The 18,439-nt window shown below is 36.0% G+C and overlaps 1 long non-coding RNA gene across 1 annotated transcript in view; it reads left to right on the plus strand.

Moving 5' to 3' along the window:
- The window catches only part of LOC144980488 (uncharacterized), a 145,991-nt gene that overhangs the window by 35,758 nt on the left and 91,794 nt on the right, over positions 1-18,439 (plus strand). Inside the window, exon 2 of the long non-coding RNA XR_013646904.1 lies at positions 5,782-6,082. This is a non-coding gene — a long non-coding RNA (uncharacterized LOC144980488). The remainder of the gene's footprint in view (positions 1-5,781; positions 6,083-18,439) is intronic.

The following is an 18,439-nucleotide window of genomic DNA, read 5'->3' on the forward strand; positions in this document are numbered from 1 at the left end:
TGAAAAATTTCCTCCTTTTTTGTGACCAGTCATTCTCACCCCTGTTGCTTGTAAAACTCTGTTTGCCAAAAAATGTTTAAACGGAAAAATTTATCTTTCATCTTTTTTCTTTTTAAAAATATTTTTGTGAGGTTTGTCATGTTTTTTTATGTTAATTTTTTGTTTTTTCCATGATCATTTATTTTTTATCTGATGTGTATTTTTTTTTTTGTACCAATATTGTGTTGAGCTCAGGTCTATTCTGCTGAATACTGAGTAATATTGATATGTTGTGATTTCCTAAAGTCTGAGACAATGTTGTTTTTTTTTTAATTTCGACGTCTCAGATTTAAGAATTTATGAAAAGTCTGAGTTGTCTGATATTCTATCGTTGTTGGAAGTAAACGTTTTCTCATCAAAATAATATGAAAGCAGGTACTGGCAAGAGATAAAAATCTAGAAAGTTGTGGAAAGAAAGAATTGAAATGTATGAAAGGTGCCAAAGCAAGAAGAAAAATACAAGAAAAAAAAAACAATCCATAAAATCAGTCGATCTTGAGTGATGATCGAACCTCAGAGCTTCTGTCAGACGTGCTAGCATTACACTACAGAGGCTCCTGATAATCAGAAACTCTGAGGTACGATCTCCACTCGAGGTCGACTGATTTTTTGAGATGGTGTTTTTCTTGTATTTTTCTTTCTTGCTTTGTCTGGCACCTTTCATACTCACTTGTTCTGTTTTTTCTTACACCAGTGCCTGCTCCTTAATGTCTTAATTTGTGTAGGAAACAATGTCAGACAGAGCAGAAAGAAAAATACTACTAGAAAAAAAAAACAAAAAAAAAACCCATCCCGAATTATCAGCCTACCTGAATGGTATTTTCAAAATAAAAAGCGGGCTACTTTCATGTCTTTGAAAATGTCCACTTTTTGTGTTCAATATTTCCTCATTATGATGCAGGCGATTGTTCATGGCAGTCAGTAATGCATATCCTTGTGAAGTGTTTAAGCCTTAAATCGTCTCAACTATTGGATAACCTCTATGGTGTGATAGTAGCACGTCTGACTGGTAATCAGGAGGTTTGAGGTTCGATCCCCAGTCCTTGGAGGCTGAGATTTCATGATAGTTTTTTGTCTTTCTGCTTTGCACACTGTTTCAGATTTCTATCCCAACAAAATGTAGATGTGGAATTTTTTGGTCAAATACACCAAAAAATTTTTTTTTTAATTGAGCTTTATATAGCGCAATATCCTCTAAATGTGCTCAAAGCGCTTTACAAGGGGTCCCTGGTCAACAGCAACATGTAACATGTAGGACAGGACATGACGACTGTTTGGCGATATTACAATTTTTCGGACAAAGACAACGCTGTTAACGGCCAGGTACTCATTTTTACACCTGAGTACAGTGAGAGAATGTGAGTAAAGAGCCTTTTCCAAAGACTCAACTATGCGCCGAGTTCAAGGCTCGAACCCAGGGCCTTCCGATCCGAAAGCGAGTGTCATACCACTAGACTAGACCACATAGTCACACCAGTGGCTCTGACCCCACATGGAAACACACCAGATATTTTCATTAAATTTCTTTTGCCCCTGAACACAAATAACACTGTGAAATTGAATGTAAGCTTTTTTTAAACGTTTTGTTGATAAAGGGGAAACCCGAAACATCCACATTATCTGTTTTCTCTTATTACATTGAAGCTTACATTCAATTTCATAACGTTTACATTATCCTGGAAACAAATCACTGCCAAAAATTTTATTTATACATTTTTGCATTACAAGTGGAAATTATATGTTTTTCTTTTCTTTTATTTTTTTATTTGTTTTGTTTGTTTTTTTTGGTCATCTTTTACTTTTATTAATTTGTTGGGTTTTTTTCAATTTGAGTGAAAATGTTAAGTGGGCATGTTGAAATCGAACACTAAGACTAAGGTTTCATTCATCTTGGTTTTTTTTTATAAAGGGGAAACCCGAAACGTCCACAGTACCATCTGTCATCGTCTAATAAATTGAAGCTTACAATTCAATACTTATCTGTAATAATATATTTGACTTCTCTTTTGCATAGCTGCCGAATCTTACGAAGTTTTCATAATTTTACGAATTTTAGACAAATTTAATGGTCAAATACAAAGTTTTATGGAAAATTACGAATTTTTAATTCTTAGTAATACTTAAATAATAATAATAATATTAATGATAATAATAATAACGATAAGAAGAAGAACAACTACTACTACTACTACAATTACTACTATTGCTACTACTAAGCAGCGTGTCTTGTTTATAAGTGTTTGGCTGGTATAGCACCGGCATATCTCACAGATCACGTGGTCATGTGTAAATTTGAAAATTACACTTTAAGATCATGTAATGACCAAACGAAAATTTCGGAAAAAAGATCAAGAACAAAATTTGGTGATAGATCGTTTGCTTGTTTCGGCCCCAAGATTTGGAATGAACTACCACGTGGTCTGGGGGAGTGCAAGTCTTTACCTACTTTTAAAAAGAATCTCAAGACACATTTTTACTGTATTTGTTTTTCTTGACTCTATATGAATCCTTGATCTGGCTATGAATTGTTATTGTTATTATTATTTTATTTTTTTTTTTTTTCACTTAAAATTGATATTTATATTGTAAAGTGCCCAGAGCTTGTGTTTTACACGAGAATGAGCGCTATATAAATGTGTATTATTATTATTATTATTATTACTATAATAATGATGATAGTAATAATAATAATAGTGTGGTTGTTCGTACACAATTTCAGAAATGACGAATTTCCTTGCCAAATTACTAAAAATTGGCGGGTGGTTGGATGGGAGCATCACCCTTGAATCATATACCTATGATGTTCGCATGGGTGTACGATCCGATAGTGATGTCGTTTCTTCTTCTCTTTACTAGCCTATCCTGCTTCTTTGGTTTGTGATTGTATTTTTGACAGGGGATATTTTTTTCTGTAAATCTTCTGCCTGTTTGTTCTTGGTTATTTATAATTTAGCTTATGATATCTTTAGGTTATGATTCTGATTTACATTTGTACTATTTTTGTTAGATTGCTTGTTTTTTTGTTTCAGCGGTCTCTCATATAACCTCAATTGTGTTGGAAGAGACCTAAAGCAACAAACAAACAAACAAAAAACTAAAAATTGACATAAAAATTACTAAATTTGAAGTTTTCAGTTTGGCAGGTCTGCTTTTGTTATTTAATACATTTCATTTTCTCATCAATTCCCAGATCCCCTGTCTCAGTCTCAGTCCTTCATTTTCTGTCCTTGCCAGAACAAGAATTGTTTCGAAGACGGGTGTGATGTGAAATTGAAAGTTATACAAATAGGGAACGAAAGTGTTGTGTCAAAATACTGGTTCCAATCTCATTGGAAGTGTAAAATTAGGATACCCTATTTGTTTTTTGTTTTTGTCAAAATGGACGTGTTTTTTTCACAAATATTTGAAATACCCTTTAGACAAGAATACTCTCATAATTAAAGGGGGGGGAAATTGCATTTATAATAAATAAAGGCTGTGATCTAATGAAATTTATCTTTTTTTTTTTTTAAATAAAAATGCTAGAACATTAATTAGTTGTGTTATTTTTCTTTATCAGACTTTGAATTTGTTTGTTTTTAAAGATTTTGCAGTACCGCCAGTAAAAAAGGAAGAAAATAGTGTAGTGAAAAGATTTTAGAATTACAATTAAAAAGACTCGAAATAGTAAAACAAAGAGGAATGGTTCAAATAGGATTACAAGAGCATACTATCAATGTAGGTACTTAGTTTGAGATCACCCATAAGTCTCATTCAGATTTAAGCTCAGGATCCCTCACAGAGGAATAAATACACTCAAATGTTTACAAATCAATAATATATTCAAACAAAAGTACAACAAAGATTTACATTTACAAGGAAAAAAAATAACATCACCCAAAACTAATGCTACACATTTGACTGTTTCCCTCTCAACTCGATCAAGGACTCTGGCAAGGGTCAGGACAAAACCAAGTGATCCCATTTCAAAACAAACACAGAAAACAGATAAGACACAGCGAGTTACCTCCTTCCCACCATGGGAGGTCAAAAGACCCCACCCAGAAAGCACAAGAAAAAGTGAGACAAAAGGGAATTGGTTCAATTAGGGAATAGATCTGGATTCCAAGAGCACACTATCAATGTGTACTTAGTTTGAGATCACCCAAAAGTCTTATTTAAACATAAGCACAAGATGGATCTCACTAAGAGGAATACAATCAAATGTTTACAAACCATTACATGTATATTCAAAATAAAACCGTACAAAGAAAGAAAGATGATTTACATGGACCGGTGGGTTCGGCACTGGTCCACAGTCTCCTTGCCATATCATTTCAATTCCATTTTATACAGTTCTAGTTCTCTATTAGGCAGCTTTTTTTACTGTCTTTCTCACGGTATTCATTACTGCCTGTAGCTAGGTACTCATTCACCCGATTCAATGTAAAGTGTGTAAAGTTTCTTACCTAAAGACACGTCAGGACCACGTTTTCCACCCATCTGGCCACTGACCATGCTTAACATTTGACTTTTGTGACAAGACGAGCCATAGATCATGATCATCATTGCCTTTTTCACCCTGGGTCAGGATATAGGCCACAGACAAAGTTTCCATCCCTCTCTGTCTTGAGCTTACTTGTTTTATCTCGTTCCATGTCATCACTTCTTTGTATATTTTTACCTTTACCGATACCGATGTTCCAGGTCGGACACGACGTTGGAGATCATGGTTCGCCAGCTCTCTCTCTCATCTGCGAGTTTCGCACATTGATTTATGGGGCTTCCTACGTACGCTGCGACATTTCCAAGCCAGCTTGTCCTTCTTCGTCCTCGACCACGCTTGCCTTCTATCTTTCCCTCTGCAATGGTCTTCTGTAATGAGTCGTGCCTTCTGATGTGGCTGAAATATCGGGTTATCCTCTTTCTAATAGTTGAAATGATCGTTGTTGATGTTATTCCTAAAGTTTGGAGTACTTGATGATTTGTTTTCTTTTCCTTCCAGGATACCCTTGCAATTCTTCTATAGTCTATACGTCCACATCTTTGTATATCAGCTTCTTTAATTGTTCTCCATGGCCTTCCCCTTGATCTTCTGCCCCGAAGGTTCCAATCCAATACTTTCTTTGTTATAGTGGAGTCATTCTTTCTAAGGCTGTGTCCAATCCACCTCCATCGTCTTCTTCCTATATCCTCTCCCACTGGTTTCTGATGTTCTTTTCCATACATCTTTGTTCTTAATCCATCTATTTTATTCTGGGTAGCTTAGGCATACACCTGTTTACGAAAATCTGTATCCTCCTTATACAAGCCTGCGATGCATTCCAAGTTTCACATCCATACAGTAGGACTGACTTCATGTTTGAGTTGAAATAACCCGAGAACAATAACTTTACATTCAACTGTTTCCCTCTCAGACAAGGACTCCAGCCAGGGTCAGGACAAAACTATGTAATCTTATTCCAAGACAAAGTCAGAAAGCATGTTGGAAAATAGATATAGGGGGATAGAAGACACAGTAATGTTTTTGTTTTTGTTTTTAAGGGTTTTACGGCGCTTGTAACACATTAAGGTCATATCAGCGCCAGTAAAAAGGAAGAAAATGGGGTAGTAAAAAGTTCTAGAATTACAATTAAAGCACAAAAGAAAAGGTAAGATAAAGGGGAATTGGTTCAAATCCAGAACAGATGTAGATTCCAAGAGCACACAGTCAAAGTACTTAGTTTGAGATCACCTAAAAGTCTCATCCAGACACACGCACAGGTCCCAACTAAGAGGAATACACTCAAATGTTTACCAATCATATAATATAATATGTAAACTAAACATAATACAATGCATAACAGAGAGATGATTTACAATGGAAAAAAAATCATCTCCCAAAACAACTATACATTCGACTGTTTCCCTCAGCCAAGGACTCCGACCAAGGTCAGGACAAAACTAAGCAATCTCATTCCAAGAGAAAGACAGAAAGCAATTGGAAAACAGATATGAAGAGATAGAAGACACTCAGTAAGTGCCTCCCTGCCCACTATGGGAGGTAAGTAACCCCATCTAGAAGGTTAAAGCGCCCCATCAAAACAATAGTTTTCAACAAAGTAACCAGAAAAAGTTTCAAAATTTCATAAATATTTTATTATACAGTTATGAGATGAAATACATAATAACTTATATTCTTATTATTATCATAATATTATCATTAATTACTGATGGTGTTTCCAAGCCGTGCAGTACAACTGCACACTTGCAATACATAATAGTATTGTTAGGACAATATCCTTGCACTGTTCCTACAGGGCTCGCTGGATTCTCTAGCATGCTCAAGTCCAGCATGTTCCACAATACGACAAGCTAGTTTGTTTTGTATTGTTTGTTTTTAAGGGTTTTACAGCACTTGCAGCACATTTAGGTCATATCAACGTCCGTAAAAAAGGAAGAAAATGGGAAAGTAAAAAGTTCTAGAATTATAATTAAAGCACCCAAGAAAAGGGAAGACAAAGGGGGAAATGATTGTTTGTTTTTGTTGTTTTTGTTTTTAAAGGTTTTACGGCGCTTGCAACACATTAAGGTCATATCAGCGCCAGTAAAAAGGAAGAAAATGGGATAGTAGAAAAGTTATAGAATTCCAATTAAAGCACAAAAGAAAAGGTAAGACAAAGGGGAATTGGTTCAAATAGGGAACAGATGTAGATTCCAAGAGCACACCGTCAAAGTACTTAGTTTGAGATCACCTAAAAGTCTCATCCAGACACAAGCACAGGTCCCAACTAAGAGGAATACACTCATATGTTTACCAATCATATAATATTATATGTAAACTAAACATAATACAATGCATAACAGAGAGATGATTTACAAGGGAAAAAAATTTCTTCTTCTAGGTTCCATGCCTGGTCCAGGCTTCGGATACTGCATGAATTATCTCTCTCCATTCCTCCCTGTCTCTTGCTTTTTCAAACAGCTCTTGGATTGTTAGGTTGGTGAAGCCCTTCAGTTGGTCTATGAGTGTTTTTCTTTGTCTCCCCCGGGCACGTTTACCAGGTATTTTTCCACAACTTGCCAGGTATTCATTCTTATCTTTCCTTACTATGTGTCCGAAAAAGGATAGTTGTCGATCCACTATTAAGGGCATTAGTTTCCTTTGTTGGTATGTTTGTTTTAGCACTTCTTCGTTCGTTTTGTGTGCGGTATACGATATTCTCTGCATCCTTCTCAAGCACCACATTTCAAAAGCTTCAATGTTCTTTTGTGTTTCTGCATTTGTAGTCCAGCTTTCGCATCCGTAGAACAAGATTGGCCACACATAGCACTTCAAGACTCGGAATCTAATCCCGAACGACATCTGTTTGTTTTTCAAAATGTTTCCCAGGTCCATGAAGGCCTGTTTGGCTTGAGTTATTCTTGCTCGTATGTCTCGGTTACATCTTCCATCTGTTGTCACTATTGAACCTAGGTATTTAAAACTTTCTACGTTGGTAAGCTGCTCGCCGTGAATCGTTATATTGCAGGTGTTGTTGTTTTCGGGGTTTTTCTGTATTACCATGCATTCTGTTTTGGTGATATTCACTTCCATTCCCTTGGCTTCACTATCTACTACCACTTTGTCAACAATCTTTTGAAGTTGGATTTCTGATGTTGCAATGAGTACCGTATCGTCTGCGTATCTTATATTATTTATGTTGTGACCTCCTACTTTTATTCCCTCCATATTATTTATGCCCCTCATGATTGTTTCTTGGTATAGATTAAACAGATCTGGTGAGGCAACACACCCTTGACGGACTCCTTTCTTAATAGGAATGGAATTTCCTGTAGAGTTTCCGATTTTGATAGATGCCTGCTGGGTGTAGTATGTTTGCATGAGTCTGAGGTCTTTCTCATCAGCGCCAATGGAGTGCAGTTGTTTTAGTATTTCTTCGTGGCGTACTCTATCAAAAGCTTTTTTGTAGTCGACAAAACAGAGGTATAGTGGGGTCTGAACCTGTATAGCTCTTTCACTTAAAACACGGAGGAGGTATATTGCGTTCCTTGTCCCTCTGTCAGGTTGGAATCCATATTGTTCTTCTGCGATTTCGGGGTTAATCTTATTCCTTAGTCTGTTGATAATTATACGCAACAGTATTTTGTTGATGTGACTTATTAAACTTATAGTTCTAAAATTTTCGCATCTGACTGCACCTGCTTTCTTTGGTATTGCTATGAAAATAGAGTTACAGAGATCTTCTGGAATTTTCCCAGTATTGTATATATTGTTGAATAATATGTGAAGTTCATCAATTGCTAGATCTCCTAGGCTTTTTAATACCTCTACAGATATTTCATCAGGGCCTGTTGCTTTACCATCCTTCATTCGTTCCATGGCATGTTCAATTTCACTTTTGGTGATGTTTGGTCCGCTTAATGGTTCTTTGAATTTCAGTGGTGGTTCATTTCTATTTGGATCATTGTACAGTTCGCCTATGTATTCTACCCATCGGCTTTCTATATGTTGTTCTTCAAATAGCAGTTCCCCTTGTTTGTTTTGGATACAACTTCCTGCTGCTTTGCTTTTCCTTTTCCCTGATAGTTCTTTTATTCTTTGGTGAGCTTGTTGGGGGTTGGGTTTGTATTCTCTTTCGATTTCGCAGCATTTCCAGTCTAGATAGTTCTCGTGTGCCTCGATGCATTTGGATTTAATGTGGTTGTTCAATGTTTGGTATTCTGCAGACCCTCTGTTGCATTTTCGTCTTTCTTCAAATAGGTTTAGAATTTCATTTGTCATTGTCATGGTCTCAAGTCAGTAAAGAGCTACTCGACTATGCATAAAGATCTATGTAGAATGAGGCCCCAGAATTTACTAGTAACTATAAATGAAAAACGATTAACGATTTGTTTACAATGAAATAAAATAATGATGAAATTTAATTAAAAGAGATAAACAGTGATCGTGGCAATTACAAATAGAGATATGAATATTTTACGTAACTTATGATAATATGTCAGATTCGTAAGTTTACGTTTCCAGGCAGTTGATGGGCTTGGATGATCTATTCCTCTGATAACAGGATTGGACTCGTAAAATTCCACTTCCAGGCAATTGGTAATGGGTTAATATGTAATCCTTGACAGCGGGCTCGGGTTTGATCCTTGAAGATTATACAATCAAAGTTAAAAGCTCCGGCGTCTTAATGGTGTAGATATAATATCTACAAAGTCCCAAAAGATAAAAATCTTCCAGTATATATATAGGAATAGAGCGACTGGCCGTCCGGCATAGATTGTGGAGAGAAAGTGAGTGTCAAATGTTAGACCTATCAGCTTTTATAATAAGTGGCTACGTGACAGAATGTAGAACGAAAAGTATTCACTAATTAGAAATTAATTCGAGGGAAGGCTATAAAAGGAAAGACGATCTAATATTAGAAGGTAACGTTTATCTAAGCCTACCGAAATATAACTGGAGTGAGATGAATTCAGTTCTTAATAAAATAAAATTTAATAAGATAATTGTGAACAATCTTTACTGTGACAGTCATCCATTCCTTTTTGCTGTTTGTTTGAGCTATTGGTAAATGCTTTTCTGTAGTTGCTTTGACACACTTTTGGAATATATCAAATTGTTTTTCACATTTTTCGTTATCAGGTTCACTTTGGCTTTGTATCATGAGTGCATTTTCAAATTCTTCTCTCATTTTTGTTTGTATGCCATTGTCTTTGCATAACCTGTAATCCCTCTTTATTCTACCAGCTGTTCTCTGAATAGCTTTAAACTTTATCCTTACTGTACAAACAACTGGGACATGGTCACTGTCTACATCGGCGCCTGGGTAGGTTTTGCAATTTAATATGCCATTTCTGAATCTTGATGATACTGCTATAAAGTCTATCTGGTTCCTTGCTCTGTCCCCTGGTGATTGCCATGTCCAGGTTCTTCTTGGGTGTTGTTGAAACCAGGTGTTTGAAATCATTAATTTATTTGTTCTACAATCTGCCCAGATGTTTCCTCGTTCATTTCTGTCTCCGAGTCCATGTGGTCCGATTATGTCACCATCTCTGCCTCTGCCAATCTTAGCATTTAGGTCCCCCATTACCATAAGGACTTCTTGTGATTTACACATTCGTTTTGCTTTGTCTAGTGAATGGTAAAACTCTGTCATATCTGCATCTGTCGCCTCTTCTGTTGGAAAAAAATATAATCTCCCAAAACTATAACAATACATTCGACTGTTTCCCTCCCAGCCAAGGAACTCCGGCAAGGATCAGGACCAAAGAAAGTAATCTCATTCCAAGACAACGACAGGAAACAATTGGAAAACGGGTATGGGGGGATAGAAGACACAGCATTTACCTCCCTGCCCACTATGGGAGGTCAGGATCCCAACCCAGTGGGAAATGATTCAAATAGGAAACAGATGTAGATTCCAAGAGCACACTATCAAAGTAATTAGATTGAGATCACCTAAAAGTCTCATCCAGACGCAATCACAAGTCCCTACAAAGAGGAACACACTCAAATGTTTACAAATCATATGTAAACAAAACATAATTCAGTATATAATAGAGATGATTTACAAGGGAAAAAAATATTATCTCCCAAAACTATCCCAAGCATTTGATTGTTTCCCTCTCAGCAAGGACATACAACCAGGGCCATGGCAAAACCAAGTAATCTCAATTCCAAGACAATGGCAGAAAGCAAGTAGGAAAACAGATATAGGAGGAGGGGGGGGGGGGGGGAAGGAGGAGCGGATAGAAGACACAGTTTTTTGGGGGTTTTTTTTAAAAGGGTTTTACGGCGCTTGCAACACATTAAGGTCATATCAGCGCCAGTAAAAAGGAAGAAAATTGGATAATGAAAAGATTCTAGATCTACAATTAAAAGGTCTTGAGGAAAAAAGTAAGATAAAGGGGAGTGGCTCAAATAGGGAACAGATGTAGATTCCAAGAGCAAACCATCAATGTACTTAGTTTGAGATCACCTAAATGTCTCACCCAGACACCAGCACAAGATCCCACTAAGAGGATAACAGTACATATAAGAGATGATTTACAAGGAAAAAAATATCATCTCCCAAAACAATAACAATGCATTTGACTGTTTCCCTCCCAGCCAGGACTCCGGCCAGGGCCAGGACAAAACCAAGTAATCTCATTCCAAGACTAAGACAGAAAGCATGTTGGAAAACATATATAGGGGATAGAAGACACAGTATGTACCTCCCTGTCACTAAGGGAGGTCAGGAACCCCACCCTGTACGACAAGCTAGAGTTGGGCGTCAGACTGAATTGATTATCTCCCATGAGCATTGTATTTCGACACACCCGGATTCTAGTGCATGCTTTTTTGGCTTCCCCCAATAGCGTGCTAGAAGAATTATCCAGCGAATACTGTATCATAAAAATATTGTCCTGGATTGTGTCAGCACGATACAAAATTGTCACCGTCTCATTACAAGTACAAGCAAAGTCCTTTGAAATCAAGGACAATGCTCTTTTAATTGTTGTTTTGTTGGGTTTTTTTAAATCGAATTATCATTACGAAGGAAGTCAACAATGCCTTAAAGGAAAATATCAATTTTCATGAGTTGAGTTGACGTCCAGAATGATTTCGATGGATGTTTTTGTTTTGTTTGTTTGTTTTTAAGGGTTTTACGTCGCTTGCAACACATAAGGTCATATCAACGCCAGTAAAAAGGAAGAAAACAGGATAGTAAAAAGTTCTAGAATTACAATTAAAGCACCCAAGAAAAAGGAAGACATAGGGGAACTGGGGACAAATAGGGATCAGATGTAGATTCCAAGAGCACACCACCAATGTACATAGTTTGAGATCACCTAAAAGTTTCATTCAGACACAAGCACAAATCCCACTAAGAGGAACACACTCAAATGTTTACAAATCATATGTAAAAATGAAGAGAGTAACAGTACATAACAGAGAGATGATTTACAAAGAAAAAAATATCATCTCCCAAAACTATAACTATACATTCGACTGTTTCCCTCTCAGCCAAGGACTCCGACCAAAGTCAGGACAAAACCAAGTAATCTCATTCCAAGACAAAGACAGAAAGCAATTGGAAAACAGATAAGAGGGGATAGAAGACACAAAGTATCTCCCTGCCCGCTATGGGAGGTAGGAACCCCACCTAGGACGTCCAGAATGATTTCAATGGATGTTTTGATAAGGTCGAGGAAATAAAAATTCGAACACCATCAACACAACATGTGGGTTAACATTGTATGACTCGATGAATTTAAACCTTATTAAGTCAAATCAAAGCTATGATCTCAAGACAAAAAAATAGCACTTTGTTATTCCTTTTTTAATATGCACGTTGTCCGTTAGTGTTATGGGGAAAAAATATATGAAGCTCTATAATAAAAATCGGATTGTTTTATGGGAAAATAATATATGAAGCTCTAACATAAAAACTGAGACAGTCAGTTTTATTTTTATTGTGCTTTCAACACTTAACAGAAGTAAATAAAAGTCCCTTTAAACATACTTGGGGATTTAAAAAAAAAAGTCTTATCTCAAAAAAACAAACAAGAAAAGACAAGGGATAACACTGAATCGTGTCAGTTTCGGTTGCAGCGCTGCTAAATGGGAACTAAGTTTCTTGCTATATATTTTTTTTTAATGATGCTAAATTCCATTTCTCCCGTTGGAAGTGAAGTGCAATTATTACTTTATCTAATCGACTATCTTCCCCACCCCCTTCCAAAGTCATATATCAGCACAAGTTAAAAAAATAATAAATAAATGGGAAATTGTGGGAAAGTGAAAAGATTTAGTGTGCACTTCCGTTGTAATATCTGGAGTATTTAACTGAGCACAAAACAAATAAAAAAAGTCATCACCGAGAAGGTTTACAGTCCCATCATAGAAGCAACAAGTGGAACCTTCTCCATCTAGTCGCATCATAGTAGCTGCAACTGGAACCTTCCTCGTCTAGTCGCATCATAGTAGCTACAACTGGAATATTCCTCATCTAGACTAGCCGCATCATAGTAGCTGCAACTGGAACCTTCCTCATCTAGTCGCATCATAGTAGCTGCAACTGGAACCTTCCTCATCTAGTCGCATCATAGTAGCTGCAACTGGAACCTTCCTCATCTAGTCGCATCATAGTAGCTGCAACTGGAACCATCCTCATCTAGTCGCATCATAGTAGCTACAACTGGAACCTTCCTCATCTAGTCGCATCATAGTAGCTGCAACTGGAACATTCCTCATCTAGTCGCATCATAGTAGCTGCAACTTGAACATTCCTCATCTAGTCGCATCATAGTAGCTGCAACTGGAACATTCCTCATCTAGTCGCATCATAGTAGCTGCAACTGGAACATTCCTCATCTAGTCACATCATAGTAGCTGCAACTGGAACATTCCTCATCAAGTTGACAATTTAGTGGTTTTTTGGGGGGGGATTTGTTATTTTTCAAATAAAGCTTTTCAAAGCGCTTGCATCACTCGTTGATAATTTCAGTGCCAAGACAAAGAAAGTCATTTGGGATAATGAAATCAGACTTGCCTAGTACTACGAAAAATTCGTAGGAATACGAATTTTGGCCCCAGCTACAGAACTGCATTCACTTCTTTGATAACTCAATAAATCTTATTGAAAAGGAAAGCTTAGTTCCTATATTCAGGACTTTGGAGCATATTTGGGTCATGCTAAGGGCAAATTATTTATTTCTAAAGCTATCTAAAGTGAATTGTTCTTTTTTTTTTTTCCTCTAGAAACTATAAATTTTTGAAATATCAAGTAGGCAGCTCTGTGAAATGAGAAAGTGCTTGATGAATAGGACAAGTGCTTGATGAATAGAACAAAGACCTGGGAACTTATTAAAACAAAAGATTTTTGCCATCTTATGATTTTCCTCTTTTGTATTTTTATTTTTCCATTTTTTTTTTTTTTACATCAAAATCCTAAATAATTTTAATTTACTAAGCATGTTCATCTAAAATAACCAGTGTAACAAATTCATTCTAAACATTAAGTGTTTACCGCCAAATGTTAATGCTTGGAAACACTCAATATCAGAGACCAGATCCGAGAATTGTTTTAAAATCCTACCTTTCAACATTTTATTCAACTCTTGCGACTAATATTTAAAACATAAATATTACAGAAATGAATTTCATTCAGAGATTGTTTGTTTGTTTTGAAGGATTTTACGGCGATTGCAACACATTTAGGTTATATCAGCGCCAGTAAAAAAGAAGAAAATGGGATCGTAAAAAGTTCTAGAATTACAATTAAAGCATCCAAGAAAAGGTAAGACAAAGGGGAACTGGGAACAAATATGGATCAGATGTAGATTCCAAGAGCATAGAGAGATGATGTTATAATATGTGAGTGCTGGGACAAAATAAATATTGATATATATAAATATATATATAGAGATACTTCAATTTCTGTCATTTTGGTAACACATGAAACTAATCAACCCCATTCAAACAGTTCCAAGTATGAAGATATAACAATACAACAATAACAACAAAAACCACATATTTCCCCCCCCCCCCCCAAAAGTATTTTTTTTTAAGATGTGATTTGAAAATAAAGAAGAAAAAAAAGATTTTCCCTTCACGTTTCTTTCAGAAGAAAACAAAAACAGAAAAAAACAAGACAAAAACAATAAAAATATTTATTTGTTGAGTAGGTTTGAAAAAAACAAAGATCGATTTGGCAAAGGACATAGGGGAGGGGAGACTCTAGTACACACAACACAAAATCACAAAGAGCAACATTGCATATTACCATCATCATCAAGGAAAACAACTAATGCACAGAGGAAGAATGCTTTCACTGATAATATATTCAACAAACAGCTGGTGAGATTCTCCACGTTGGGGAGGAAACAGGAAATGAACAGAATTTAATGGAAAATTCTCTTTCTGATGGAAAATTCTCTTTCTGAGAACAAATGGAGACGTACTTCATTGACACTAGTTTGTTTTTTTTATTGCTAAATTTCTTTCATCTCTTTTTCAGGAAATTAATAGTAATAGCACCTATAGTTTAGATTAGAAAGACCCATATATAGGGGACACCAACTTGTTACTCCATTCAACCTAAATTCAGTATTTTGGACGAAAATAATAATAATCTCGAACTTTAACACAAATAAAATTCTTTGAGCTGAACACAGGTTTTTGTTGTTGTTTCCTTTTTTTTTGGTGGGGTGGGAGGGGGTACACACATGTGTTACAGTACAGGCGCTTAGTCCCAGAATATCAGCTCTGATGACGTATGCACCAATAAAAAATTAGGGGAAACCGTACACAAATGTATTACAGGACCTAAGTCCAAGTTTAACAGCTCTTATGTTTTGTTTGTTTGTTTTTTAAGGGTTTTACGGCGCTTGCAACACATTTAGGTTATATCAGCGCCAGTAAAAAGGAAGAAAATGGGATCGAGAAAAAGTTCTAGAATTACAATTAAAGCACCCAAGAGAAAGTAAGACATAGGGGAACTGGGAGAACAGCTCTTATGACGCATGCATCAATCAAAAATGTCAATTTACTATGAACAAAGTAAGACAAGGGGGACTCTGACTTCATCTAAGGAAAATATGAGATTAAAATATTCAAATAATTAAATACAGCAAGTGAACAGAAATAGACGAAAAGGGGACAATGATTCTACACCTAACCTGAGACAAATCATCACGGCCTCACCCAGATCTTCGTGAAAAATGAAAAAATATATCGATATGAATATTTAGTAAGTAAATTAACATATCAAATTGAACATAATAATACATCTCGCAAATTAGTGGGGTTCTTAGTTTAGCTCCGTTGTGAAAAGTGAAGTGAAAAAAAAAATGAAATAAACGATATGCCATCAATTTAACTTTAAGACAGTAAAACCCATTGGTTTCGCCCGGACTCCTGGACAAGGATGTTTGTTTTTAAGGGTTTTACGGCTCTTGCAACACATTTAGGTTATATCAGCGCCAGTAAAAAGGAAGAAAATGAGATAGTAAAAAGTTCTAGAATTACAATTAAAGCACCCAAGAGAAAGTGAGACAAAGGGGAACTGGGAACAAATAGGGATCATATGTAGATTCCAAGAGCATACCACCAATTTACTTAGTTTGAGATCACCTATAAGTCTCATCCGGACACAAGCACAAAATCCAAAAAAGAGGAATACACTCAAATGCTTACATTATACATTCAAAATAACAAATATAATAATACATAACAGAGAGATGATTTACAAGGGAAAAAAATAATCTCCCAAAACAATAATTATGCATTTGACTGTTTCCCTCCCAGCTAGGACTCCGGCCAGGGCCAGGACAAAACCAAGTAATCTGGTTCCAAGACAAAGACAGAAAGCATGTTGGAAAATAGATATAGGGGGATAGACGACACAGTGTGTACCTCCCTGCCCACTATGGGAGGTCAGGAACCCCACCCAGGCCTAAAAGTCTCATCTAGACACAAGCACAGAGCCCTATAGAAGACACAGTAAGTGCCTCCCTGCCCACTATGGGAGGTCAGGAACCCCACCCAGTAGTAGTCCCTTGATAATATAATTAAAAGCTGTCTAGAATGTAGATAAAAATGTATGATATTTCACATTGTCATGATAGCTTTTCAAATTTGAAATAAAATAAATTAAAAGAACAAAAAAGATCATCTAATTTGGTAGATTTATACCCAAAGTGAAAAGCATCTGATTTTCACATCATGTTACATCTTTACAACATAGTCAAAAAACAATCCTTTCTACTTTAAAGTTTTTGTTTGTCTGTTTTTTTGTTGTTTTTTTTCTCCTCATTAGAAGGAATAGAAAACTATACACAGTGGCTGAGAGATGATTAAAACGGAACGATATGGTGAAATATTTTATACATCACAAGTGATGAAAAACTGAGTATGAAACTGAAGATAATAGAAGTCAAAATAAATATGACGATATAGAAAATGTCAACAATTCAATCATATCTAAATATTTCACCATTACGTAAACTATGAGGGGAAAAAAAAAAACAAAAAAAAAATAATGTGCAAGGGTAACAATCCAGCACCATAACCTGCTGATTCTACTCGACTCCTTTGTGAAATTATAAAAGACAAGACTTTTTTCCTTTCATAAAATAAGCATTTTTTTAAAGGGCTGAGGAAATACAAAATTTGAATGTAAAACTAAACAAAACTGTAACAACAAACATATGCACGCTCACAAACTCGTGCATGCACACACACACACATACGGACTCACACAAACACAAACACACACAAATGTACCAAGATCAGCAAAATCAAAGCTCTTTCACAAAATGTGAAAAATAATCATTACATTTCATAGCACAATAAATAGAATGGAAATGATACTCGTATGGGATTGCTACACAAAATACTAAGGTGCACATCTCTTTCTCCTTATAACGAAATCAATCATATATCAGTTCTTGTTCTATTGTCCGCTCTTTGACATTATGTTAAAATAGTCAAATATACGTTATACTTTTAGCAACAATGAAAACTAAATGATATACGTAATAATTTGAAAGAACAGAAAAAAAAAACCCAAAAAAAACCTCGGAATTCCCGGATAGTTCTCCTTTTCTAACCTTTGCTTAAAAAAAATAAATTTAAAAACCTGAAATTTATTCTCGTAAAAAGCTTATAATGAAAATATTTTATGCAAAGCTTCTCTTCATCAAATGCTATAATAAATAAAAATATAATATTCCCTTTATTCATCCCATAGAGGAAATTTGTCTCTAGGGTCTATTCCAAGGGAAGACTGGAATAACCCAGGAGTCAGCTAGGGTGAGGTGACTTGCTCAAGACCACACAGCGCAGCGGCGGTTGATCGAACTCGGTTGTTTTGTTTGTTTTTAATGTTTTTACGGCGCTTGCGACACATTTAGGTTATATCAGCGCCAGTAAAAAGGAAGAAAATGGGATAGTAGAAAGTTATAGAATTCCAATTAAAGCCGCCAAAAGAAAGTAAGACAATGGGGAACTGGGAACAAATAGGGATCAGATGTAGATTCCAAGAGCATACCACCAATGTACTTAGTTTGAGATACATTTGACTGTTTCTCTCTCAGTCAGGGCATCTGGCCAGGACATCTCATTCCAAGACAAAGACAGAAAGCAAGTTGGAAAACAGATATAGGGGGATAGAAGATGCAGTAAGAAACCTCCCTGCCCACTATGGGAGTTCAGGAACCCCACCCAGACATGCTGAAATACTTCGACCCATTCGATCCTCCCTTCCTCCAACCCTCACATAAAAGAGAAAATTCTTTAGAATTCCCAGTTGTCGTCCCAGAGTGAATCGTAAGACACGAATTTATATGCATTGATATTAAAATGCACCTTACTGTTTGCATAGGTGGGAATGGAGTATGTAATTTCAGAGGGAAAAAAAAAAAAAACAGGCTTGCAAGGGCCATTACAATT

The sequence above is a fragment of the Berghia stephanieae genome, chromosome 10, assembly GCF_034508935.2.
Source record: "Berghia stephanieae isolate SIO BIC M18660-M18661 chromosome 10, UCSD_Bste_1.3, whole genome shotgun sequence".
NCBI classification, from domain to species: domain Eukaryota; kingdom Metazoa; phylum Mollusca; class Gastropoda; order Nudibranchia; family Aeolidiidae; genus Berghia; species Berghia stephanieae.